The sequence below is a fragment of the Rutidosis leptorrhynchoides genome, chromosome 3 (assembly GCF_046630445.1).
Source record: "Rutidosis leptorrhynchoides isolate AG116_Rl617_1_P2 chromosome 3, CSIRO_AGI_Rlap_v1, whole genome shotgun sequence".
Classification (NCBI taxonomy): domain Eukaryota; kingdom Viridiplantae; phylum Streptophyta; class Magnoliopsida; order Asterales; family Asteraceae; genus Rutidosis; species Rutidosis leptorrhynchoides.
Genome location: NC_092335.1, coordinates 177,903,064 through 177,930,849, shown reverse-complemented (window position 1 = coordinate 177,930,849; position 27,786 = coordinate 177,903,064).

Sequence of the window (27,786 nt, the reverse complement as noted above, 5' to 3'; positions counted from 1 at the left end):
TCATCTCGATTGCTCATTATTTGAAGTGTCTTCATAGATTTTCGAAGGGTTTGAACACAGATTGTAATCGTTTGTATACATTTGATGTTCTAACACACTTTTGAAGTCAAAGTATAGCTTTGAAAGATGTAGGAATCTAAAAGTGATGGTACCGGTTATATCTCGAATTGAATTATGAGATTTTAAAATCAGAATATGTAATTGGGTTTGAATGAGTATGGTTGTTTTGATTTCTATGAAAGAATGTATATTATTGTGAAAGTAGGAAGTATAATTGATAATTTGCTTAATCTGATTCGAAGAATGTAACATATTAATTGTGAATTTATATATATCTCTCGGATATTACCTACCCGTTAAAAAATTTTCACAATTAATATTTTGTACATAAGAATTTTATTACAGTCTTTATGAAAATATATATGTATATATTCTCCTCAGATGTAACATAGATTTTAATGAGTTAATACTAAATTAAACTCATTCGATTTACGGTTGGAACTAGATTTGAATAATTCCTTGAAGGCTTTAGAGGTTATATAAGTATTTCTTCAATAATATTGAAATTATGAATCAATACTTCGTTATTTGTTGAGATGTGATGTTGGTTTTCGTTAAATTCTTGTGAACTTCGCAAAGTACGAATGATGTTATCTGAAAAGTTTCGGTTACGTCAATGATGAAGTGTAAAATCAAATATATACTTGATTTATTAGGAATTGGAACTTGTTGAATTGAGACAGAGATTAAAGTTAACGATGGTTAAGTTGTAAGCGAGGGACATACATTATTGCATATTTGTAATATGAATTAACCGAGTAGTTAAGATTCACACATAATAGCTTAGCACGGAAAGATTTATTTTTTTTTTATTTCAAAATATATATATATATATATATATATATATATATATATATATATATAAAATATATATATAATTTCTTCAGAGGGAATGAGTTAATTCTTCATAACTTGTTGATACAATATACACGTTATTGATTCGTAATGATGTCCACAGTGATTCTTGAACTGACGGAGTTTGTGATGTTATAGGTGTTGTTGATTCTGATGTTGACTGTACTGACGATGCTGGTGACGTTGACGGTACTGTTGATGTTGTTGGTAAAACAAGTTTAACTTGTTAATCACACACCATTTTTGTCAGGGTTTCTACTCTTCCTTCTATCATTTTGGTTCGCTTAACTGATTTATGGTTAGGGTTAGATTAGATAATCTCTAAGACTTTAGAGATTATATAATCGCCGCGGAATGTTTCTCCAATGAAGTTATGAATTAATACTTCGTCAGTTATTGTTGTTGGTGCTCCTTGGTATCTATGGTGCGTATGACGTTGATGCTCGTGGGACAGATTGTGAAGTTGAGGTTTACAACGCGGTTGTGGTTGGAGGTGGTAATGGTACTGTTGGCGTTAATGATGGTGGTACTGGTTATGCTGCTGGTGCTGCTGCTGGTGTTTGTAATCTCTGCACCATATTCTCCAAAGCCACTACCCGAGCGCGAAGTTCGTTGACTTCTTCTATTATTCCAGGATGATTGTCGGTCGGAACGAGCGGATAAATAAAATCTAGAATTTGATGTAGTATATAATCGTGACAAGATACCCTGGAAATGAGAGAGAAAATGGTGTCTCTAACAGGTTCGCCGATAAGTGCTTCAGGTTCTTCGCCAAGAGGGCAATGTGGTAGATGGAAAGGATCGCCTTCTTCTTGTTTCCAATGATTGAGGAGGCTACGAATCCATCCCCAATTCATCCAGAATAGGTGATGACTGATTGGTTGATCCATTCCGGTCACACTGCTTTCGGAGCTTGAGTGAGATTCCATTTCGGAATCCGAGTGACTTGAACTGATGACAAATTCCATTTCGTACGATTGGATAAAGGATTTTTGATATAAAATGATTTTTCGACTATCGGGTGGTATTCTATTTACATAGGATATCTATATATAGAGATCAAAAGATTTCATAGATTACGGAGGAATTTGCGGGATATGTCAGGCAAAGTTTAAAGTAACAGATACGATAAGATATTATTTAGCAGATACGCTAAGATATGAATTTTGTCTATACACTACTCATGCAATTAATGTAGCAAGATGTGTCTAGACTAATAATGATAAGCAGGTAATTTCCTATGGATGATAAGCAGATGATTTCCGACTAGAAATGATAAGCAAAACTTTTGACATGCAGACACGGTCGAAGTCCAGACTCACTAATGCATCCTAACGACTTATCAGTTAGACACACTAATGCAGACCTGGTTCGCTAAGACCACCGCTCTGATACTAACTGAAAGGACCCGTTCATATACATTATAAACGATTCACAATAGTTGATTACATTGCGAGGTATTTGACCTCTATATGATACATTTTACAAACATTGCATTCGTTTTTAAAAGACAATCTTTCTTTACATCAAAAATTGACAGGCATGCATACCATTTCATAATATCCACTATCCAACTATAAATTGATTTAATAATAATCTTTGATGAACTCAATGACTCGAATGCAACGTTCTTCGAAATATGCTATGAAAGACTCCAAGTAACATCTTTAAAATGAGCAAATGCACAGCGGAAGATTTCTTTAACACCTGAGAATAAACATGATTTAAAGTGTCAACCAAAAGGTTGGTGAGTTCATTAGTTTATCATAATCATTTATTTCCATCATTTTAATAGACCACAAGAATTTCATTTCCAGTTCTCATAAATATACGTCCCATGCATAGAGACAAAAAAATAATCATTCATATGGTGAACACCTGGTAACCGACATTAACTAGATACATATAAGAATATCCCCTATCATTCCGGGATCCTCCTTCGGACATGATATAATTTCGAAGTACTAAAGCATCCGGTACTTTGGATGGGGTTTGTTAGGCCCAATAGATCTATCTTTAGGATTCGCGTCAATTAGGGTGTCTGTTCCCTAATTCTTAGATTACCAGACTTTAATAAAAAAGGGCATATTCGATTTCGATAATTCAACCATATAATGTAGTTTTGATTACTTGTGTCTATTTCGTAAAACATTTATAAAAGTTGCGCATGTATTCTCAGCCCAAAAATATAAAGGGTAAAAAGGCAAATGAAACTCACCATACTGTATTTCGTAGTAAAAATACATATAACGTCATTGAACAAGTGCAAGGTTGGCCTCAGATTCACGAACCTAAATTAATTATATATATTTATGTGTTGGTCAATATTTGTCTAACAAATTAGGTCAAGTCATAGTGTACCACAATCCTAATGCTCGAGACTAATATGCAAAAGTCAACAAAAGTAAATTTGACTCAAAATAATTTCCAAAAATCTATACATGATTAATATATAGTTTAAATATCGTCGTTTTATATTTTTAAATATTTTTAAAAGATTTATTAGAGTAAATAATATAATTTATTTATTAATAAATAAAATTTTATATTATATTTATATAATAAAATATACTTTTATATATATTAAGTAATAAAATTTATAGGGTTCATTTAATATTATAAAGATAATATGATAGATATTATTAAAGTAAGTTATTACACGTAGTAAAATATGTTTGTATCAAATATTTAATTGATAAAATAATATCTATAATGATAGTAAGTAAAAGTTGTATTATTTTGTAATAATAATTATTATTATAAAAATATCAATATTTATAATTACTAAGATGACATTATGATAAAACGATAATTCTAATTATGATAACTTTAATATTTACGATAATTTTTAATATTATCTTTAAAATAATAATTCTATTTAAAATAATAATAATAATGATGATATTTTATAGTAACAATGACATTTCTATTAAAATGATAATTTTTATTAAAATGATAGTTTTAATACTAACGATAATTTTAATAATAATAGTAATGATAAAAATAATAAGAACGATAATTTTATCTAAATCAATATCTTATAATATTTTAATTTCATCATGATACTCTTACCCATTATTTCCTAATCGTTTCGTTTAATAGCTTTTAATCGTCTTTTATATCGTGTTCGTAATAATGATAATAATAGTAATCAAAATAATTAGGTGTTACAAATATTTGTTTTAATTACACTAATATTAATAATGATAGTTATAGTTACTATAACATTATTAACGATAATACTAATAATTATCTTAATGATAATATAGTAATAATAATAATAACAATAACAATAACCATTTTTAAATAATGATATATATATATTAATAATGATAATAATAATAATAATACCAATAATAATAATAATAATAATAATAATAATAATTGGATAATAATAATAATAATACTAATTATAACTTTAACGATAATAACGATAGTAATAATAATAAAAAATAACAATTTTTAATGATAAATCCTTTTATTGATAAAGATAATAATAATAATAAGATAAAACTAGAACGACGATAATAACGACGATAATAACGACGATAATAATGATCATTTTTAATAATAATACAAAAATTCGATGGACTATAACTTCAAATCCGTTCATCGAAATCATTCGATATCTAAATGAAAAGTTCTTAATTTTTCGCTAGCTTTCCAACGACATGCATATCTTATACCTTATCTCAGTCGCATATATAACTAATTCAGGATTCAACATAACCTAACTAAAGGCAATATCAAAAGTACAAACATGCATAATCCTATATACTCGAGCACTAGTCAGGGATACACTATTAGTATGTAAAAAGTTAAATTATGAGTACTCACGTATCAATATTGAGTTTCAATATTGCAGGAAAGGTACGTAGACGCAACGGAGATGATAAACACTATATTGATCTCACGAGCATACCCATGAACCATACCCAATCACCTCTATAGCTATAACCCATAATTTCCTTAATCCAATCCCACTCGAAAAACAATTTCGAAATCACTCGGACAGCACTCTGACGTAATATTTTATGTATACTAATAATATCTTGAAATAATACGGAGTAAATATATATATGTAAATCGATTGAGAGAGTTTAGAGAAAAATATTTTCAAGTTTCTTATGAAATAATGAAACCTATTGAATTCTATTTATAATAGATTTTTGAATTATTAAAGTGAATTATTAAAGTATGAATTATTAAAGTGAATTATTAAAGTATGAATTATTAAAGTGAATTATTAAAGTATGAATTATTAAAGTGAATTATTAAAGTATGAATTATTAAAGTGAATTATTAAAGTTAAAGTAAAGTAAAAATAAAGTAAAGGTAAAGTTTAAGTATAGTAAAAGTATAAAACTATGTACGCATAATACGCGTATAAATATATATAATATTAATTTAAATCGTTATATATATTTAATAAAATAAAATATAAATATCGTTATCTTTATCATACTGGTTAAGTAATGAGTTGTCAAAAGTGGTTCTAGATATTTATAAAAGTTATATACGTTTTAATAATAAAGTTCTTTTTAAACTGAAAACGTTTTTGTACGTTTGAAACTAAATCAAATAAATATAATAATTTTGTTTTCCAAAACCAAATATATTTTTAAGAATCATTTTGTTTAAAGGTTAAAATAATGGAAATCGTTATATCATAAAATGTTTTAGAAAAGTAGAATCATATATGTTCATAATAGGTTTCAAGTTTTTAAATTACAGTTTGTTGGTGAAACATGGGATAAAGTTCAAAGGTTAAATAAACGTATGAAATCATCTTAATGAAAAATGTCGAGTTACATAACTTGTCGATATCCAACATCTAAGTTATTTACACTTCATGTTCTTACTTATAAATCACTTTACCATTTTCCGAATGTTGTCAAAAAGAATAGATTTCTTAAATCACAGTGAATCTCATAACATAGACCCGTAATCATATCATAATGTATCTGATAAATCAATCATTTGATATTATCTTCTAATTCCATCGATAAACATATTGAAACAAATACGTTCATGTAAAGTATTATACGTTTAATACTTTATTAATATTCTCAAGTTATAATATATATATACACATATATATACATATTTATTTATATATAATGGTTCGTGAATCGTCGGAATTTGGTCGAGGTTATAATGAATGTATGAACACAATTTAAAATTCTTGAGATTTAACTTAACAAACTTTGCTTATCGTGTCGGAATAATATAAAGACGAAGTTTAAATTTGGTTGGAAATTTCCGGGTTGTCACAGTACCTACCCGTTAAAGAAATTTCATCCCGAAATTTGAGTGGAAGGTCGTGAATGATAATAAGTATGTTTTCATGATGCATACAGGCTGAAAATTAGAGTTTTATCATCAGCGAATAATTTGGATAAACAATCCATTTATATGAAGAGTACGAATGAAGCTAACATAGAAGAGTGAAATGAGTAAGTGTAGATTCATCTTATCATTTGACGTAGATATGATTGATTTCCAGATTTCAAAGGATTTGAAGAAAATCTTTGTAATAAGATTTGATTCTCCGGTAACAAAAGGAATTAGGATCTGCTTTAAATGCGATCGTCCATTTTAATTCTTCTGTCGGAGATTTTCTTATAAATTCACCTCCTTTGTTTTCTTACAACTCACACCTTCTGTTGATGCATTTTATGCAAGTCCCTAGACATCTACCCACATCCATTGCAGGTACAACAGTTTACAGGCCACCATGATCGTTCGTTATTATCCTATCCTTGTTTGTATGTGGTTACAGCAACTGCAGGAACGAGATTTGGATGTTTGACTATGTTAGACTTAGTCAGACGTCCGAGTGAAGCCTCACCCGTACGGCTGACAGGCTCATACGCACGGTTGATGCTAAGCTAAGTGACAATTACAACCTAAATGAGAAGACACGAGTGAGTGATCACCCGTACGGCTGATGAAGCCAACTTGTATGTGTGATGGATGAATCGTATGGATGAGTCAACAGCAGGGGTATATAAAGTCTTATGTTCTTCATTTTAGGTTAAGAATCTCATTTGTTACACACACTCAGATCATGTGAGCTCCTCCGATTCTCTCTCAACCCAAATCACCCAGGTGGTGAATAATAGCTCTAGGTGTTGATCTAATCACACTTGATTTAGTTGTGGTATGACTAAATTAATCCCAAAAAGGTTAACCTATTCACTAGAGGGTTTGATTCACTTATTCCGTCATTGTATGAGTTAAATCTGTTGATTTCTAAGTTCCTAGTCATGTTTCATCACCTTCTATTCTTTCCCCCTCAACTCATATTTTAAAGAATTCATCAATATGCTCCATCCAGTTCTGATTCTCGATATACTTATAACTTTCATATCGGTCATTCTTCTTTTTCATCTACCGCCGGAAGAATCTATTTACTTCTACTATACTCTTGGGTTTATAGTGTTTCTAGTTCTCCCGTGTCTTTATATTGCTATATGCATCGATATATATGGTTTATAATTTTTGGTTTGTCGTTGGGCTTTATATCTTCCCTTATATTTCAAAGTCTTTGTTTCTATCTTCTATAATCATTGTCATCCACAGTTAATGCTCTCTTTTATTTACTGCAATTTATACCCCAATTTCTATTTTGGAGTTTTGTCCTTTCGTTTCTTCTTCTTGCGATTAAGCACCGCTTGTAATGGTCCAGAATTCACAGATATGAATTTCGGAATGAACATTGTTAATGTTCTAGGAAGGAAATTGTGATGGCACGATCTTGACTTGTCAAATTACTAGAATACCTTGGAAAAGGCCGAATCATCAAGAAATATTTTCTTGATATTTTAGAGGTTAAATAGAATACAAGAGTCGTATAACATGGCACATGATGATGTTATGATATGTGAATCATCACGTTCCATTTAGAAACTCAGCATGAATTACTGTAATATAATCACGTTGATCAAGTGTCATTATATTATACTAACTCATGCTTCAGTTTCCAATACTACTTCAAAAACATTCATATTTTAAACTCAAAGGTTTACAGAGTATAGGAACTAAACAGTTTCCTTTTTGATGTAATACAGATAGCGCAAAGAGATAAATGGTTCCAGATAAGAATAGTTATGGAAATATCTTCAGAAATATGGAGGATATTTATAATGAAAGATACAATGATATCTTAGAATTTCTAATATCAGAGGATGATGAAGAATATTGTCTGTAAGGGTTTAGTGTCAGGAGCAAGGTATTCGTTAATGACTTCAGCAGACACTGAATTATTTGGATTCTTTGAAGGCAGGTTCAGTCTTTGTGATTTGTCCACAGCCTCCTTCATACTTTGCTCAATCCGTTTTCTAGTTCCAAAACTTCTCTATTTCTGAGCTTTGTTAATACACTAATCTTTATCATCAAACTTTTTACTGCTAAGGTCGTTTATAGTTTTTGTTGCTTCATCAGCATTTCGAGAACTAGTTCGCGGTTCAGAGTGTTTTTCAAAAAATTCACATTCGAAGTATGTAAGCCTTGGAAATAGACGTTATGTATAACTGTTGGCGTCAACATGCTGTGAGATTTCACAATACTGATTGCTAATTCCCAATGATTCGTATGGCAATTCTCTTTACAAGAGGCAGATGAGTAAATGATGAGGTTTCGATAAATATAAAGATTCTTCGGAATGCCCAAGATCAGTGAAGTTGTTGGTAAGTTTATTGCTAATGTGGTGGAATATGAAAGGTTCTCCGGTAACAAAAGGGTAATCACATATATCAAAATTATGATAAGGCTACTCCGAATGAAAAAATTGAAGTTGTCTTGTTGGAGCTGTGATATAATTTGCTACTTTGCAAAGGAATTGCAAGGTTATTTTGGCTAATAAATGCCAAGAGATCTGACACATATATGTGTTGAATTATGACTTTGTTTTCGAGAGCTTTTTAAGTATATAACTGTGGGTAATATGTGGTTGGATCATCATCTCGATTGCTCATTATTTGAAGTGTCTTCAGAGATTTTCGAAGGGTTTGAACACAGATTGTAATCGTTTGTATACATTTGATGTTCTAACACACTTTTGAAGTCAAAGTATAGCTTTGAAAGATGTAGGAATCTAAAAGTGATGGTACCGGTTATATCTCGAATTGAATTCTAAGATTTTAAAATCAGAATATGTAATTGGGTTTGAATGAGTATGGTTGTTTTGATTTCTATGAAAGAATGTATATTATTGTGAAAGTAGGAAGTATAATTGATAATTTGCTTAATCTGATTCGAAGAATGTAACATATTAATTGTGAATTTATATATATCTCTCGGATATTACCTACCCGTTAAAAAATTTTCACAATTAATATTTTGTACATAAGAATTTTATTACAGTCTTTATGAAAATATATATGTATATATTCTCCTCAGATGTAACATAGATTTTAATGAGTTAATACTAAATTAAACTCATTCGATTTACGGTTGGAACTAGAATTGAATAATTCCTTGAAGGCTTTAGAGGTTACATAAGTATTTCTTCAATAATATTGAAATTATGAATCAATACTTCGTTATTTGTTGAGATGTGATGTTGGTTTTCGTTAAATTCTTGTGAACTTCGCAAAGTACGAATGATGTTATCTAAAAAGTTTCGGTTACATCAATGATGAAGTGTAAAATCAAATATATACTTGATTTATTAGGAATTGGAACTTGTTGAATTGAGACAGAGATTGTAGTTAACGATGGTTAAGTTGCGAGCGAGGGACATACATTATTGCATATTTGTAATATGAATTAACCGAGTAGTTAAGATTCACACATAAAAGCTTAGCACTGAAAGATTTATTTTTTTTTTATTTCAAAATATATATATATATATATATATATATATATATATATATATATAAAATATATATATATAATTTCTTCAGAGGGAATGAGTTAATTCTTCATAACTTGTTGATACAATATACACGTTATTGATTCGTAATGATGTCCACAGTGATTCTTGAACTGACGGAGTTTGTGATGTTATAGGTGTTGTTGATTCTGATGTTGACTGTACTGACGATGCTGGTGACGTTGACGGTACTGTTGATGCTGTTGGTAAAACAAGTTTAACTTGTTAATCACACACCATTTTTGTCAGGGTTTCTACTCTTCCTTCTATCATTTTGGTTCGCTTAACTGATTTATGGTTAGGGTTAGATTAGATAATCTCTAAGACTTTAGAGATTATATAATCGCCGCGGAATGTTTCTCCAATGAAGTTATGAATTAATACTTTGTCAGTTATTGTTGTTGGTGCTCCTTGGTATCTATGGTGCGTATGACGTTGATGCTCGTGGGACAGATTATGAAGTTGAGGTTTACAACGCGGTTGTGGTTGGAGGTGGTTATGGTACTGTTGGCGTTAATGATGGTGGTACTGGTTATGCTGCTGGTGCTGCTGCTGGTGTTTGTAATCTCTGCACCATATTCTCCAAAGCCACTACCCGAGCGCGAAGTTCGTTGACTTCTTCTATTATTCCAGGATGATTGTCGGTCGGAACGAGCGGATAAATAAAATCTAGAATTTGATGTAGTATATAATCGTGACGAGATACCCTAGAAATGAGAGAGAAAATGGTGTCTCTAACAGGTTCGCCGGTAAGTGCTTCAGGTTCTTCGCCAAGAGGGCAATGTGGTAGATGGAAAGGATCGCCTTCTTCTTGTTTCCAATGATTGAGGAGGCTACGAATCCATCCCCAATTCATCCAGAATAGGTGATGACTGATTGGTTGATCCATTCCGGTCACACTACTTTCGGAGCTTGAGTGAGATTCCATTTCGGAATCCGAGTGACTTGAACTGATGACAAATTCCATTCCGTACGATTGGATAAAGGATTTTTGATATAAAATGATTTTTCGGCTATCGGGTGGTATTCTATTTACATAGGATATCTATATATAGAGATCAAAAGATTTCATAGATTACGGAGGAATTTGCGGGATATGTCAGGCAAAGTTTAAAGTAACAGATACGATAAGATATTATTTAGCAGATACGCTAAGATATGAATTTTGTCTATACACTACTCATGCAATTAATGTAGCAAGATGTGTCTAGACTAATAATGATAAGCAGGTAATTTCCTATGGATGATAAGCAGATGATTTCCGACTAGAAATGATAAGCAAAACTTTTGACATGCAGACACGGTCGAAGTCCAGACTCACTAATGCATCCTAACGACTTATCAGTTAGACACACTAATGCTGACCTGGTTCGCTAAGACCACCGCTCTGATACTAACTGAAAGGACCCGTTCATATACATTATAAACGATTCACAATAGTTGATTACATTGCGAGGTATTTGACCTCTATATGATACATTTTACAAACATTGCATTCGTTTTTAAAAGACAATCTTTCTTTACATCAAAAATTGACAGGCATGCATACCATTTCATAATATCCACTATCCAACTATAAATTGATTTAATAATAATCTTTGATGAACTCAATGACTCGAATGCAACGTTCTTCGAAATATTCTATGAAAGACTCCAAGTAATATCTTTAAAATGAGCAAATGCACAGCGGAAGATTTCTTTAACACCTGAGAATAAACATGATTTAAAGTGTCAACCAAAAGGTTGGTGAGTTCATTAGTTTATAATAATCATTTATTTCCATCATTTTAATAGACCACAAGAATTTCATTTCCAGTTCTCATAAATATACGTCCCATGCATAGAGACCAAAAAATAATCATTCATATGGTGAAAACCTGGTAACCGACATTAACTAGATACATATAAGAATATCCCCTATCATTCCGGGATCCTCCTTCGGACATGATATAATTTCGAAGTACTAAAGCATCCGGTACTTTGGATGGGGTTTGTTAGGCCCAATAGATCTATCTTTAGGATTCGTGTCAATTAGGGTGTCTGTTCCCTAATTCTTAGATTATCAGACTTTAATAAAAAGGGGCATATTCGATTTCGATAATTCAACCATATAATGTAGTTTTGATTACTTGTGTCTATTTCGTAAAACATTTATAAAAGTTGCGCATGTATTCTCAGCCCAAAAATATAAAGGGTAAAAAGGCAAATGAAACTCACCATACTGTATTTCGTAGTAAAAATACATATAACGTCATTGAACAAGTGCAAGGTTGGCCTCGGATTCACGAACCTAAATTAATTATATATATTTATGTGTTGGTCAATATTTGTCTAACAAATTAGGTCAAGTCATAGTGTACCACAATCCTAATGCTCGAGACTAATATGCAAAAGTCAACAAAAGTAAATTTGACTCAAAATAATTTCAAAAAATCTATACATGATTAATATATAGTTTAAATATCGTCGTTTTATATTTTTAAATATTTTTAAAAGATTTATTAGAGTAAATAATATAATTTATTTATTAATAAATAAAATTTTATATTATATTTATATAATAAAATATACTTATATATATATTAAGTAATAAAATTTATAGGGTTCATTTAATATTATAAAGATAATATGATAGATATTATTAAAGTAAGTTATTACACGTAGTAAAATATGTTTGTATCAAATATTTATTTGATAAAATAATATCTATAATGATAGTAAGTAAAAGTTGTATTATTTTGTAATAATAATTATTATTATAAAAATATCAATATTTATAATTACTAAGATGACATTATGATAAAACGATAATTCTAATTATGATAACTTTAATATTTACGATAATTTTTAATATTATCTTTAAAATAATAATTCTATTTAAAATAATAATAATAATAATGATATTTTATAGTAACAATGACATTTCTATTAAAATGATAATTTTTATTAAAATGATAGTTTTAATACTAACGATAATTTTAATAATAATAGTAATGATAAAAATAATAAGAACGATAATTTTATCTAAATCAATATCTTATAAGATTTTAATTTCATCATGATACTCTTACCCATTATTTCCTAATCGTTTCGTTTAATAGCTTTTAATCGTCTTTTATATCATGTTCGTAATAATGATAATAATAGTAATCAAAATAATTAGGTGTTACAAATATTTGTTTTAATTACACTAATATTAATAATGATAGTTATAGTTACTATAACATTATTAACGATAATACTAATAATTATCTTAATGATAATATAGTAATAATAATAATAACAATAACAATAACTATTTTTAAATAATGATATATATATATTAATAATGATAATAATAATAATAATACCAATAATAATAATAATAATAATAATAATAATAATAATAATAATAATAATAATAATAATAATAATAATAATAATAATTGGATAATAATAATAATAATACTAATTATAACTTTAACGATAATAACGATAGTAATAATAATAAAAAATAACAATTTTTAATGATAAATCTTTTTATTGATAAAGATAATAATAATAATAATAATAATAATAATAATAATAAGATAAAACTAGAACGACGATAATAACGACGATAATAACGACGATAATAATGATCATTTTTAATAATAATACAAAAATTCGATGGACTATAACTTCAAATCCGTTCATCGAAATCATTCGATATCTAAATGAAAAGTTCTTAATTTTTCGCTAGCTTTCCAACGACATGCATATCTTATACCTTATCTCAGTCGCATATATAACTAATTCAGGATTCAACATAACCTAACTAAAGGCAATATCAAAAGTACAAACATGCATAATCCTATATACTCGAGCACTAGTCAGGGATACACTATTAGTATGTAAAAGTTAAATTATGAGTACTCACGTATCAATATTGAGATTCAATATTGCAGGAAAGGTACGTAGACGCAACGGAGATGATAAACACTATATTGATCTCACGAGCATACCCATGAACCATACCCAATCACCTCCATAGCTATAACCCATAATTTCCTTAATCCAATCCCACTCGAAAAACAATTTCGAAATCACTCGGACAGCACTCTGACGTAATATTTTATGTATACTAATAATATCTTGAAATAATACGGAGTAAATATATATATGTAAATCGATTGAGAGAGTTTAGAGAAAAATATTTTCAAGTTTCTTATGAAATAATGAAACCTATTAAATTCTATTTATAATAGATTTTTGAATTATTAAAGTGAATTTTTAAAGTATGTATTATTAAAGTGAATTATTAAAGTATGAATTATTAAAGTGAATTATTAAAGTATGAATTATTAAAGTGAATTATTAAAGTATGAATTATTAAAGTGAATTATTAAAGTATGAATTATTAAAGTGAATTATTAAAGTTAAAGTAAAGTAAAAATAAAGTAAAGGTAAAGTTTAAGTATAGTAAAAGTATAAAACTATGTACGCATAATACGCGTATAAATATATATAATATTAATTTAAATCGTTATATATATTTAATAAAATAAAATATAAATATCGTTATCTTTATCATACTGGTTAAGTAATGAGTTGTCAAAAGTGGTTCTAGATATTTATAAAAGTTATATACGTTTTAATAATAAAGTTCTTTTTAAACCGAAAACGTTTTTGTACGTTTGAAACTAAATCAAATAAATATAATAATTTTGTTTTCCAAAACCAAATATATTTTTAAGAATCATTTTGTTTAAAGGTTAAAATAATGGAAATCGTTATATCATAAAATGTTTAGAAAAGTAGAATCATATATGTTCATAATAGGTTTCAAGTTTTTAAATTACAGTTTGTTGGTGAAGCATGGGATAAAGTTCAAAGGTTAAATAAATGTATGAAATCATCTTAATGAAAAATGTCGAGTTACATAACTTGTCGATATCCAACATCTAAGTTATTTACACTTCACGTTCTTACTTATAAATCACTTTACCATTTTCTGAATGTTGTCAAAAAGAATAGATTTCTTAAATCACAGTGAATCTCATAACATAGACCCGTAATCATATCATAATGTATCTGATAAATCAATCATTTGATATTATCTTCTAATTCCATCGATAAACATATTGAAACAAATACGTTCATGTAAAGTATTATACGTTTAATACTTTATTAATATTCTCAAGTTATAATATATATATACACATATATATACATATTTATTTATATATAACGGTTCGTGAATCGTCGGAATTTGGTCGAGGTTATAATGAATGTATGAACACAATTTAAAATTCTTGAGATTTAACTTAACAAACTTTGCTTATCGTGTCGGAATAATATAAAGATAAAGTTTAAATTTGGTTGGAAATTTCCGGGTTGTCACAATCACTACAGGAGGCCCTGGGAACTCGTTTGGATATGAGCACCGCATATCATCCGCAAACTTACGGGCAAAGTGAAAGAACAATTCAGACTCTTGAAGACATGCTCAGGGCATGTGTGATCGATTTTGGAAACGGATGGGATAAATATTTACCATTAGAAGAATTCTCGTATAATAATAGTTATCATGCGAGCATTAAAGCTCCACCATTCGAAGCACTGCATGGAAGGAAGTGTAGATCCCCTATCTATTGGAATGAAGTAGGAGATCGACGATTAACTGGTCCCGAGATCATACACGAAACAACTGAGAAGATAGTACAAATCAAGGAGAGATTGAAAACAGCCCGTAGTCTCCAAAAGAGCTACGCTGATGTCCGAAGGAAACCATTAGAGTTTTAGATCGGTGACATGGTTATGCTAAAGGTATCACCTTGGAAAGGTGTAATACGTTTCAGCAAAAGGGGTAAACTGAACCCAAGGTATGTAGGCCCGTTCAAGATCATCGAACGCATTGGACCGGTAGCTTATCGACTCGAGTTACCACAGCAACTCGCCGGAGTACATAATACATTTCACGTTTCAAACCTTAAGAAGTGTCTTGCAAGGGAAGACCTCACCATTCCTCTTGAAGAAATCCAAGTCGACGAGAAACTACAATTCATAGAAGAACCAGTCAAAATCATGGACCGTGAAGTTAAACAGCTCAAGCAGAGCAACATACCAATCGTTAAGGTTCGTTGGAATGCTCGAAGGGGTCCTGAGTTTACTTGGGAACGAGAGGATCAGATGAAACAAAAGTACCCACATTTTTTTCCCGAGAACGCAAAATAGGTAAAACTTTAAAATTTCGGGATGAAATTTATTTAACGGGTAGGTACTGTAACGACCCGGATTTTTCCGATCATTTTATACATATGAGATTAATATTTACATAAATTAAACATTACAAACATGATAAGCAATCCAAATTGTTGAGTCTTGTGTTTTTGAAAAGAGTTTTACACAGCGTTTGACCGTCCAATTTGACCGATGATATCACGAACTATATAACATACGCTAATTATACGATTGTGTACATATACGTATTTATACATATTTAACATGATCTAAGGATGGTTTAACATATCATTGTGTATTAATAACAATGAGTTATAAGTATACTTTGAGACTACTAACTTAAGTTTTCAAAACGGTAACTATATGTAACGTTCATGGATATATATACCTATTACCTATAATGCTTATACAAGTATCATATAAATACGTATTTAATCACTTTTAAAGGGCTTAAATACATAAAACAATATAAGTATATTCACAAAAGATAGTTATATTTGGATTCTCGTTCCGTTTCCTCAAGATTTCTACACGTATACCTAGGGTTTATGTACCCGTATTGTACGCAGCTTCTAGATGTATTTACTATTGATAAATACCAATTATTAGACCTCAATTATCTGCTCATAGCAGCCTTTGTTAGTCAATAACATGTGGGATCAAGTGTTAACATCTAGGAAGACTAATGAGCTAGAAATCAAAACCTAAAATCCTTATATATACATGCATATATCACGCCTACATACACATACATACACTTTCATATCAACTTTCTTTCAAGCTATATTATCTTCTAAACTCTCTTATCTTCAACCTTCAAGTGTTCTTCAAGGTCTTCATATGTTTCTAGCTTCATAATCAAGGTAAAACTATGTTTAAACTTTGATTCAATTCATGTAAGTTAATTATCTTAAATCAAGATATAAACTTACTTAAAACCTTTGTTTCTTTTCATGATTTCACTTCTTAATCTTCCAAGTCATCAAGAACAAGTTCATATCTTATTTATTCAGTAACTTTCTTCATCATACTTGAGGTATAACCTTGGTTCATCATCTTGTTCAATTCATATATAACTATCTTACTACGAATATATAACAACAAGAACATAGTTTGAATGATTTCAAACTTGTTCACAAACTAAATAGATCCTTCTAACTTAACTTTTAAAACACTTCAAGACCTGTAATATATTATAATGATATGCTAACTTAACAAGATACAACTTGATTTTACAAAGAACACCTTAAAACTGAATCTACGTCGTCGGAGTGCAACCGGGGGCTGTTTTGGGTTGGATAATTAAAAACCATCTTAAACTATGAATTGGAAGTTTATATTATGGAAAAATGATATTTATTATGAATATGTTAACATATAAAAATCTCATGGTGTAACTCAAAGTGTAAGCATTTTTATAAAAATGATCATCTAGATGTTTTTACGACGGAAATGATCACTTTCATATGATTCACCCAAGTTTGACCTATAACCTATTATTTCGAATGCAAACCAAGGTATTTATAGTTCATATTCATAAATAATGGCTCGATCCAAGAAAGTGGCAAGTTGAACCAACAAAAACGGAGTTGTATTGAAGAAACTACGGCTAAAACAAAATCGGGTATCCGAAGCTAGTTTAGCTACGAAAATATTTTGAGTAAAACTAAAATAATCATATATTTGCTAATTAATATAATATTTTATATATATTTACTCATGATTTGATTTTATATATTTCAGGACCACCCGAAAACAATACGTGAAGATTAACTATAAGACCTCATGATTGTACACAACACGTCATTTGACAATACGGTACTTTGGGTCACGATTTTAAATCATAAGACACCATGTACACAATACGCCATTTGATAACACGGTACCATGGGTCAAGATTAATTCTGATCAATACGAATACGATGGGGTCTTTATTTTATTAAGCAACTAATTGTGGACCACTAACATCAGATTCCTAACTATGGACTAATAGATATTAAAAGTATTATAAGTATATATGTAACGATTATTTGAAAAGAAAACATGTTGATATATTATATATGGTTAGGTTCGTGATATCTATCGGAGACCAGGTCGTGTTATATATCTTCAAGACAAAAGTGAGTATATTGTCCCATTTTTAAACTCTAAATATTTCGGGATGAGAATACATGCATTTTATGATTTACGTTATGGACACAAGTGATTAAAAATATATTCTACGTTGAGTTGTACCACTGGCATACTTCCCTGTAGCTTGGTAACTACTATTTACATGCGGTATTGTAAACACGAATCCTGTTGATAGATCTATCGGGCCTGACAACCCCAACCGGACTGGACGACCAGTATTCAACGATTGCACAGTAATTCGATTCGGTGACTACACTTGGTACGGTGTAGTGAAATTTCATAATAAAGGGAATATGCGACGTTGATTAAATGTTAAGTATGGTTATCAAGTGCTCAACCACTTAGAATATTTTTATTAAAACGTTTAAGTATATGAAATCTTGTGGTCTATATTTTTAATGCTGCTAGCATTAAACCTGTAACATCCCGCGTTTTTCCGTTAAATTTATTTTTAACACCGTCTTTTTTTTTTTAAATAATATCTTTCGCTATTTAAATTCCCAATTTCCGTTGACTAACGTTTATAATATTCCCGTTATTTAATTATAACATCACTCGTCTACTCGAGCGTTTTTAAAATATTCGTTTGGTTAAATCCCACACCCGCTTCTAAACTCGAGGGACTAAAATTGACACGGGGCAAACTAGTTGACTAGGTCAACTAGTCCACCCCAATCACCACCATTCAATCCCTCCATCTCTCTCTTTCTTTCTTTTTCTCTGAAGAACACAAACATAATTCATCATCTAAATTCGGATCGGGAAGCAAACTTCAAAACAAATTACATATTCGTGATCCTCTCATCATCCTCTTCGATTTGGTATCAATTTCATCCATTTTGGGTAACATTTCTAAAACACTAAATTTCTTTAAATTCGTGTTTTTGACTTGAAATGTTGTTAGTTAGTGTCTATGGCTCGTGTCTAGCATGATTATATGATTTGTATGCTCGATCTTGATGTTTTGGTGTAACTAGCTTGAAAATGAAAAGTGTATGCTTAATCTTTGATTTTGGATGATGAAATGTGTTTAGATGTTAATGTTTGTGTGTTCAAAGTGTTAGTTACTTCAATAGCTTCGTTTTGGTGTGTTGATTGACATGAAAACCTTACATTAACATGATTAGTGATTTTGAGGTTTGGTTAGGGTTTGACAACTCTTAAAACGAACTTTTGATGCGTTGAATGCTTATTAATGTTATTGATAAGTGTTTAGTTGTATTACATGTTTCATTACCTTCAAAACGGCATATCATATGTATAAATCGGATTCCCGAAACTTGAATTGCAATTGATGAACTTGAAACCTTGTTTTGGAACGTTTAACGAACTTTCGACGAGATTTTTGTTGTCTAAAATGATAAATTTGATTTAGGAAATGTATCTAGTTGTGTTCCTTGTCGAAAGAGCTTTCCGGTGATATAAAATACATGTCTTGATTGTTTGCGGATCATAAACTAAGATTGATTGAAGTTTGGCTCGTGCCTTGTGTTTTCTGCAAACAGGACCTGTAAGCCTCTTGGAACGCCGTCCCAACCTCCTAGACGCCGTCCCACCTTTTGAACCTAGACGCCGTCTAGGTTATCAGGACGCCGTCCCACCCTTCAATGTGGGACGCCGTCTAGCCATTTGGGACGCCGTCCCATTGTACTAAAACTGGCTGTTTTGCTTGGTCATTTGACGTAAAATGTTTGATATGCTACGGACCTCCGATTAACATGAAACTTGGCCAACATGCTCATATATGATTATATAACTTAGAAAAATTGTCGGATACCCGACCCGACATCGTTGACTTTGACTCTGACCAAGTTTGACTTTTAGCCAAACTTAACCAAACGTTTATGCAATCGTTCTAACATGTTTTTATACTTCATTCTCGCATGAAACTTGACAACGTGATTCACATGCTATACTTTTCGAGTCTTAACGAGCCATAGGACTAATTGAACACATTTCACCCGACCTTGTGTCGTAACCGGTTAATTGATACAACTTACTTGTTTAGGTCAAGGCTAAGCAACTTTCATGCACACGTTTACTTGTTGAAGTACCTTTATACTCGTGCACTCGAGGTGAGATCATAGTCCCATCTTTCAACAACTTTTATACTTTTAAATTATGGGATGAGAAACATATACAGTTTTATAATACATACTTTTATACTTTGAACACAAGTACAAGGAAACAAACATTCCACAGCGAGTTAGAACAAAAATCCTCAATTCGATTATCATTAGTTACACTTGCAGGGTGTAAGCGAGAACTTATATTGTGTGGCCATACGGGTTTGACAAACCCTCATTCGGACGGTTCGCTACCGTCTACGGATGAAATATATTTTCGAGAATCAGTGTTTGTTCTAGCACTAAGTGATGGGGTATACAATGGGAGGAAACGTTAAGTCTTGATAATTGGGTGCTCGCGAACCAACTTTTGGAATGCAACTTTTGGATGATCAATTTATGGAAATACTAAATCTTGTGGTTCAAAATATAACATTTACTAATACACCTATGATTTCACCAACGTTTTTCGTTGACAGTTTTCTATATGTTTCTCAGGTTCATACATGGCTATTTGATACATGCTTCCGCGTACATTCATACTTGCTTGGAGTCAAGCATACATACATGCATACGCTAGTGATAGCATCTTTGGATTCAAACATATTGTTTACATACTTACGCTATTTATAGCAACTGTGATTTTAAACTAATTATGTCGCAAGATATTTCATTTGTACTTTACTACTTTTGTAAACTTAAACTTGTTGTCGATCCGTTTGGTGAACTAAACTTTGCAAGTCATGCACGTTTCAAATGAATGCGACATAATTTTGGTCAAACGCGTCTCATATAGAGACTATGACCACGCAACGGGACCTAAGTAGCGGCGCCGTCAATGACGATTTGGTCGGGTCGCTACAGATGGTATCAGAGCGTTGGTTGTAGAGAACTAGGATGCATTAGTGTGTCTAACAGAGTCGTTAGGACGCATTAGTGAGTCTAGACTACAACCGGATAGTTAGCCATTGCATTCTGACATACATTTGCTATAGATAGCACTTACTTGACTACTTGTGCATTATACTTGAATCATTCTTAGGCAAACTTTTTAATGGTACCCAACCTTCATTATACGAACTCGTATCCTGCCACTTTAGTTCGGGAACTCTGACTCCTTGGTTGTTATTTCCCCCGTCTCATCTTACTATCCATGAATATTGTAAAGTCACTGTCACTACTCTAGATGAGTATCGTCATCACCATTTATCGCTACGGTTGCGTAGTACTTGTTATCATGACTTGTTACTCTTTTCATACCTAAATACATTATTGTTTGAATCGTTTATACCCTTCCCGCGGGGAAACGCTTCTTTAGAGTTGTAGAAACTATTTCGATTTAATACAAGTCACGTTTGAGACGTCGTTACATTTTGTTCATTTTAGATTTTCGCGATGACACGAACTTGAATCTATAGAGTGATGTGGGAATGGAGGTATGAGTTAGCGTAATATAACGACACTCGATCAACGTGGTTATATTGCGGTAAGACATACCAAAGTTCTAGTGACACGTGATGGTGGTTAGACTCGATCAACCTAAACACCACCATGTGCCATGTACATGACTTCATCTTTTCATGGTTGGACATCCGAAAACTCCGAGAATATTTATAACAACCATACCGGGGACACACCTTCAATTATTGTCAAATTATATTTATGCTTCCGAATGAATTACCGATTCCATTCGACTTCAACCGTATGTCACACGGGTATACTAGCTCGTTCTCGCGCAGTCTTATTGACTAACTACAATTTACTCGTTATGCTCACATCGGGGCGGAAACTTCTCTTGCATCACCCTCGTACTTCCGGTTCAGGAGGTCCTTATTCTAAATTCGCAATGGAGAGCGACTCTTCACGTCGTACAAATATTCGCCGCGAGGGTGGATAGTCCTAACAATCGTTTTCAAAACCCGATAAGAACTTGCCCCGACGAACGTTTTTGGAAACCGATAAATCTTCCGCGACGCGAATTTTCTTGAGAAACTTGTCCTAGCTAACGTTTTCAATTCCTAGCAAACTTGTTCACTATGCCTTAGGGAAATGTACCCCGTTTCGGATCGAGATCCTCGTTTCACTTCTAGATTTTGGAGTACCTTACAAAAAGCCTCGGGACCGCGTTTAGACATGAGTACCGCGTACCATCCACAACCCGACGGACCAAACAAACATGTGATTTAAACCTTGGAAACCATAATACAAGTTTGTATTACCAACTTCAAATTTACTTGAAAAAAAAAAAAAAAAAAAAAAAATATTTTCCTTTAACCGAATCCTCGTACTACAATGATTTTCATTCGAGTTTTAACGTCACTCCTTTTGAAACCACATGTGACCGGAAACGTCATTCTCCTTTGTCGAACCAAGTAAACGATGATCAATTCACCGGGGCCGAGGTTATTCATGAACAACCGAGAAAATTTATTCATATTCAGGTAAAACCCTACGCGACTCGTAATCACCAAGAGTTACGCCGATGTTAGACGTAAACATTTCAAATTCCACGTGGGAAACCGCGTCACGTTAAGAGTCGCACCTTGGGAAGGTGAAATCCGTTTCGGGAAAACGTAGGAAGCTAAATTCGTGATATTTTAATCCTTTTGAAATCTTGGGGAGTTTTGGACCCGTTGCTAACCGTTTAGATTTTCCGACCCATTTTGAGTCTTCGTTTATCCTACATTCGATGTATCAACTCAAAGACGTGTTTTGCGAAACGAGAACTTGTTATCTCCTTTGATGAACTCACTATCGACGATAAACCTCACTTCCTAGGAGGACCGATTGAAACCATGAATCATGGAAGCCAAACCTTAAAACAACATATGATCCCGACCGTCAAAATTCGTGGAAATACTCAAGGACGTACCTTCACTTATTCGTAGAATTTACAACGCAAGATCTCGAGTAAGATTCAACAACTACTACTTCCAACTAAATTTCGGGACGAAATTTCTTTTGAGGTGTGGATAATGTAACATCCCGCGTTTTTCCGTTAAATTTATTTTTAACACCGTCTTTTTTTTTTTAAATAATATCTTTCGCTATTTAAATTCCCAATTTCCGTTGACTAACGTTTATAATATTCCCGTTATTTAATTATAACATCACTCGTCTACTCGAGCGTTTTTAAAATATTCGTTTGGTTAAATCCCACACCCGCTTCTAAACTCGAGGGACTAAAATTGACACGGGGCAAACTAGTTGACTAGGTCAACTAGTCCACCCCAATCACCACCATTCAATCCCTCCATCTCTCTCTTTCTTTCTTTTTCTCTCAAGAACACAAACATAATTCATCATCTAAATTCGGATCGGGAAGCAAACTTCAAAACAAATTACATATTCGTGATCCTCTCATCATCCTCTTCGATTTGGTATCAATTTCATCCATTTTGGGTAACATTTCTAAAACACTAAATTTCTTTAAATTCGTGTTTTTGACTTGAAATGTTGTTAGTTAGTGTCTATGGCTCGTGTCTAGCATGATTATATGATTTGTATGCTCGATCTTGATGTTTTGGTGTAACTAGCTTGAAAATGAAAAGTGTATGCTTAATCTTTGATTTTGGATGATGAAATGTGTTTAGATGTTAATGTTTGTGTGTTCAAAGTGTTAGTTACTTCAATAGCTTCGTTTTGGTGTGTTGATTGACATGAAAACCTTACATTAACATGATTAGTGATTTTGAGGTTTGGTTAGGGTTTGACAACTCTTAAAACGAACTTTTGATGCGTTAAATGCTTATTAATGTTATTGATAAGTGTTTAGTTGTATTACATGTTTCATTACCTTCAAAACGGCATATCATATGTATAAATCGGATTCCCGAAACTTGAATTGCAATTGATGAACTTGAAACCTTGTTTTGGAACGTTTAACGAACTTTCGACGAGATTTTTGTTGTCTAAAATGATAAATTTGATTTAGGAAATGTATCTAGTTGTGTTCCTTGTCGAAAGAGCTTTCCGGTGATATAAAATACATGTCTTGATTGTTTGCGGATCATAAACTAAGATTGATTGAAGTTTGGCTCGTGCCTTGTGTTTTCTGCAAACAGGACCTGTAAGCCTCTTGGGACGCCGTCCCAACCTCCTAGACGCCGTCCCACCTTTTGAACCTAGACGCCGTCTAGGTTATCAGGACGCCGTCCCACCCTTCAATGTGGGACGCCGTCTAGCCATTTGGGACGCCGTCCCATTGTACTAAAACTGGCTGTTTTGCTTGGTCATTTGACGTAAAATGTTTGATATGCTACGGACCTCCGATTAACATGAAACTTGGCCAACATGCTCATATATGATTATATAACTTAGAAAAATTGTCGGATACCTGACCCGACATCGTTGACTTTGACTCTGACCAAGTTTGACTTTTAGCCAAACTTAACCAAACGTTTATGCAATCGTTCTAACATGTTTTTATACTTCATTCTCGCATGAAACTTGACAACGTGATTCACATGCTATACTTTTCGAGTCTTAACGAGCCATAGGACTAATTGAAAACATTTCACCCGACCTTGTGTCGTAACCGGTTAATTGATACAACTTACTTGTTTAGGTCAAGGCTAAGCAACTTTCATGCACACGTTTACTTGTTGAAGTACCTTTATACTCGTGCACTCGAGGTGAGATCATAGTCCCATCTTTCAACAACTTTTATACTTTTAAATTATGGGATGAGAAACATATACAGTTTTATAATACATACTTTTATACTTTGAACACAAGTACAAGGAAACAAACATTCCACAGCGAGTTAGAACAAAAATCCTCAATTCGATTATCATTAGTTACACTTGCAGGGTGTAAGCGAGAACTTATATTGTGTGGCCATACGGGTTTGACAAACCCTCATTCGGACGGTTCGCTACCGTCTACGGATGAAATATATTTTCGAGAATCAGTGTTTGTTCTAGCACTAAGTGATGGGGTATACAATGGGAGGAAACGTTAAGTCTTGATAATTGGGTGCTCGCGAACCAACTTTTGGAATGCAACTTTTGGATGATCAATTTATGGAAATACTAAATCTTGTGGTTCAAAATATAACATTTACTAATACACCTATGATTTCACCAACGTTTTTCGTTGACAGTTTTCTATATGTTTCTCAGGTTCATACATGGCTATTTGATACATGCTTCCGCGTACATTCATACTTGCTTGGAGTCAAGCATACATACATGCATACGCTAGTGATAGCATCTTTGGATTCAAACATATTGTTTACATACTTACGCTATTTATAGCAACTGTGATTTTAAACTAATTATGTCGCAAGATATTTCATTTGTACTTTACTACTTTTGTAAACTTAAACTTGTTGTCGATCCGTTTGGTGAACTAAACTTTGCAAGTCATGCACGTTTCAAATGAATGCGACATAATTTTGGTCAAACGCGTCTCATATAGAGACTATGACCACGCAACGGGACCTAAGTAGCGGCGCCGTCAATGACGATTTGGTCGGGTCGCTACAAAACCTATATCTCACCAACTTTATTGTGACATTTTAAGCATGTTTATTCTCAGGTGATAAATAAAAGCTTCCGCTGCATTATGCCGAATTTAAGCAAGATTTGGAGTATGCATATTTGTGTCAAAAATAAAACTGCATTTCGGAAGATTTGTAATGTGAAATATGTTGGAAATCGTATCATTGTTATCAAATGTAAAGTTTGTAAGACTAAGATTATCGCTAAACGATAATCATTATTATGTTGTTTAAATCCTTTGGTTGTAATAAAGGTTATGGTTTGTATTATAAAAACGAATGCAGATTTTGAAAAATGTCGCATATAGAGGTTAATACCTCGCAATGAAATCATATGTTATTGTATTCGTCCTTATGGATTGGGACGGGTCATCTCAATTCTGAAGTTGATTTGACCTATGATCAATTAAATGATTCTTATGAAACACGAAAATTTAATCTGTCAAAAATAGCTGGGAAAATTATAGATCAATCAACTTCTTTATCATTGAATGATTCTTCAGCTTTCTCATCCGAATCAAATTCAAATTTATATATTCCTTTGTCTATTGTGGAAAAATGTAAAAATCTTTTCAATTTGAAACAAGACTTGAAACAACTTAAAACAAAGAGTTTTGAAAATGAAGAACGTTTGATGAATATTATTGTGGCTCTTAGGCATCATTCTACTGTTCTTGATAAGAAAGTTATCCCGTATAAGACACAACTTGAGAATCATAAATGTGCAATAATACTTTGTCATAAGTTTGATACAACGTCAGTTAAAGCCCAAACTAATGATTGTCTGGATGTGTTAAATGTCCAACATAATGTTAATACAACATCAGTTAAAACCCAAACTGATGATTTACATGACGAATCAGACATATTTTATGATACTGAATCAACATGCTTAAAAGAATGTGATATTCCACCAACAATTAACTCGGAAGAAAGATGTAAATTACCAACACCGGTTTTGTTGATCAATAATAATGAACAAGATTTATCAAAAGTTGATTTTACAAAATATTTTATACACCAGTATTTGATCTTAAAACCGACAAAGAGTATGTTGTGGTAGAATACAAGTCTGCTTTTGATTTTTCATCTGTTTATGACAAATACAATTCGTTGAACATTCCAACGTCAAAGACCAATAATGCCTTGATTCCGGATTCTCAATTTTTGGTTGATTTTAATAAAGATCTTGAGAACCGTGTCAATGAATTAGAAAAAGAACTCGAAGACAAAACATCATTTTTCAAATCTCATTGTAAAATATATCAAACTCAAATTGATAATCTTGAAAAAGAAAACAAAAGTTTGCTTTCATCAAAACAAGTTAATTCTAATATTGATTTAAAACAACAAAAAATTTGCAACTCCGGAATCCAAGACCACCTTTGCCCCGACCTCATTATATTCTCAAATTCCATCTAGCAAAAAACTAACAAATTTAAAGAATCCATTACGTTGATCTAAGAATTTAAAGGAATCCTCTTTATTGTCCTCTCAAGGAAAGACGATCTCATCAAAGACTTCACCAAAGTCAACCGTTAAAACTGATTTAAAGGTGCAACACTCAAAAATTTTCAAAAAGGTCACCTTGCAAACAAGAGTGTTAAAACAACTAGAGTTAAGCGCACATTTCATGATCAGTATGGATGGTTTACTAAAATGGTGAATGTTGTTTCAACCATACCTAGTGCCTCTTCGTACACTAATACACATCGTTCAAATTCTTATGTGCCAGGTTTAAAATCGACAAACAGAATAAAACAAGTTTGGAATGAAAAGAATCGCAGAGTCAAAGCATCTAGGAGTCTTTCTCTAGCTTATAGTACATGATAAATTTGCATCTAAATGACAATATGATGTTTGTAATAATGTACGTAAGCGTACCCCTAACAATTTTGTGGAACCTTCATATGCTAAGAAACATGTATCTTTTGATGTGCAATGTGATGCTTGGAATGTATTGAGTGCTAGTTGTAAATGATTCGATGCATGCTCATGTTTTGAATGCTGTTACTAACAAAGGACTCATCCAAAAATGGGTACCTAAAAGTCAGTAATAACTTTGTCTTGCAGGCTATTTATGTATGTGT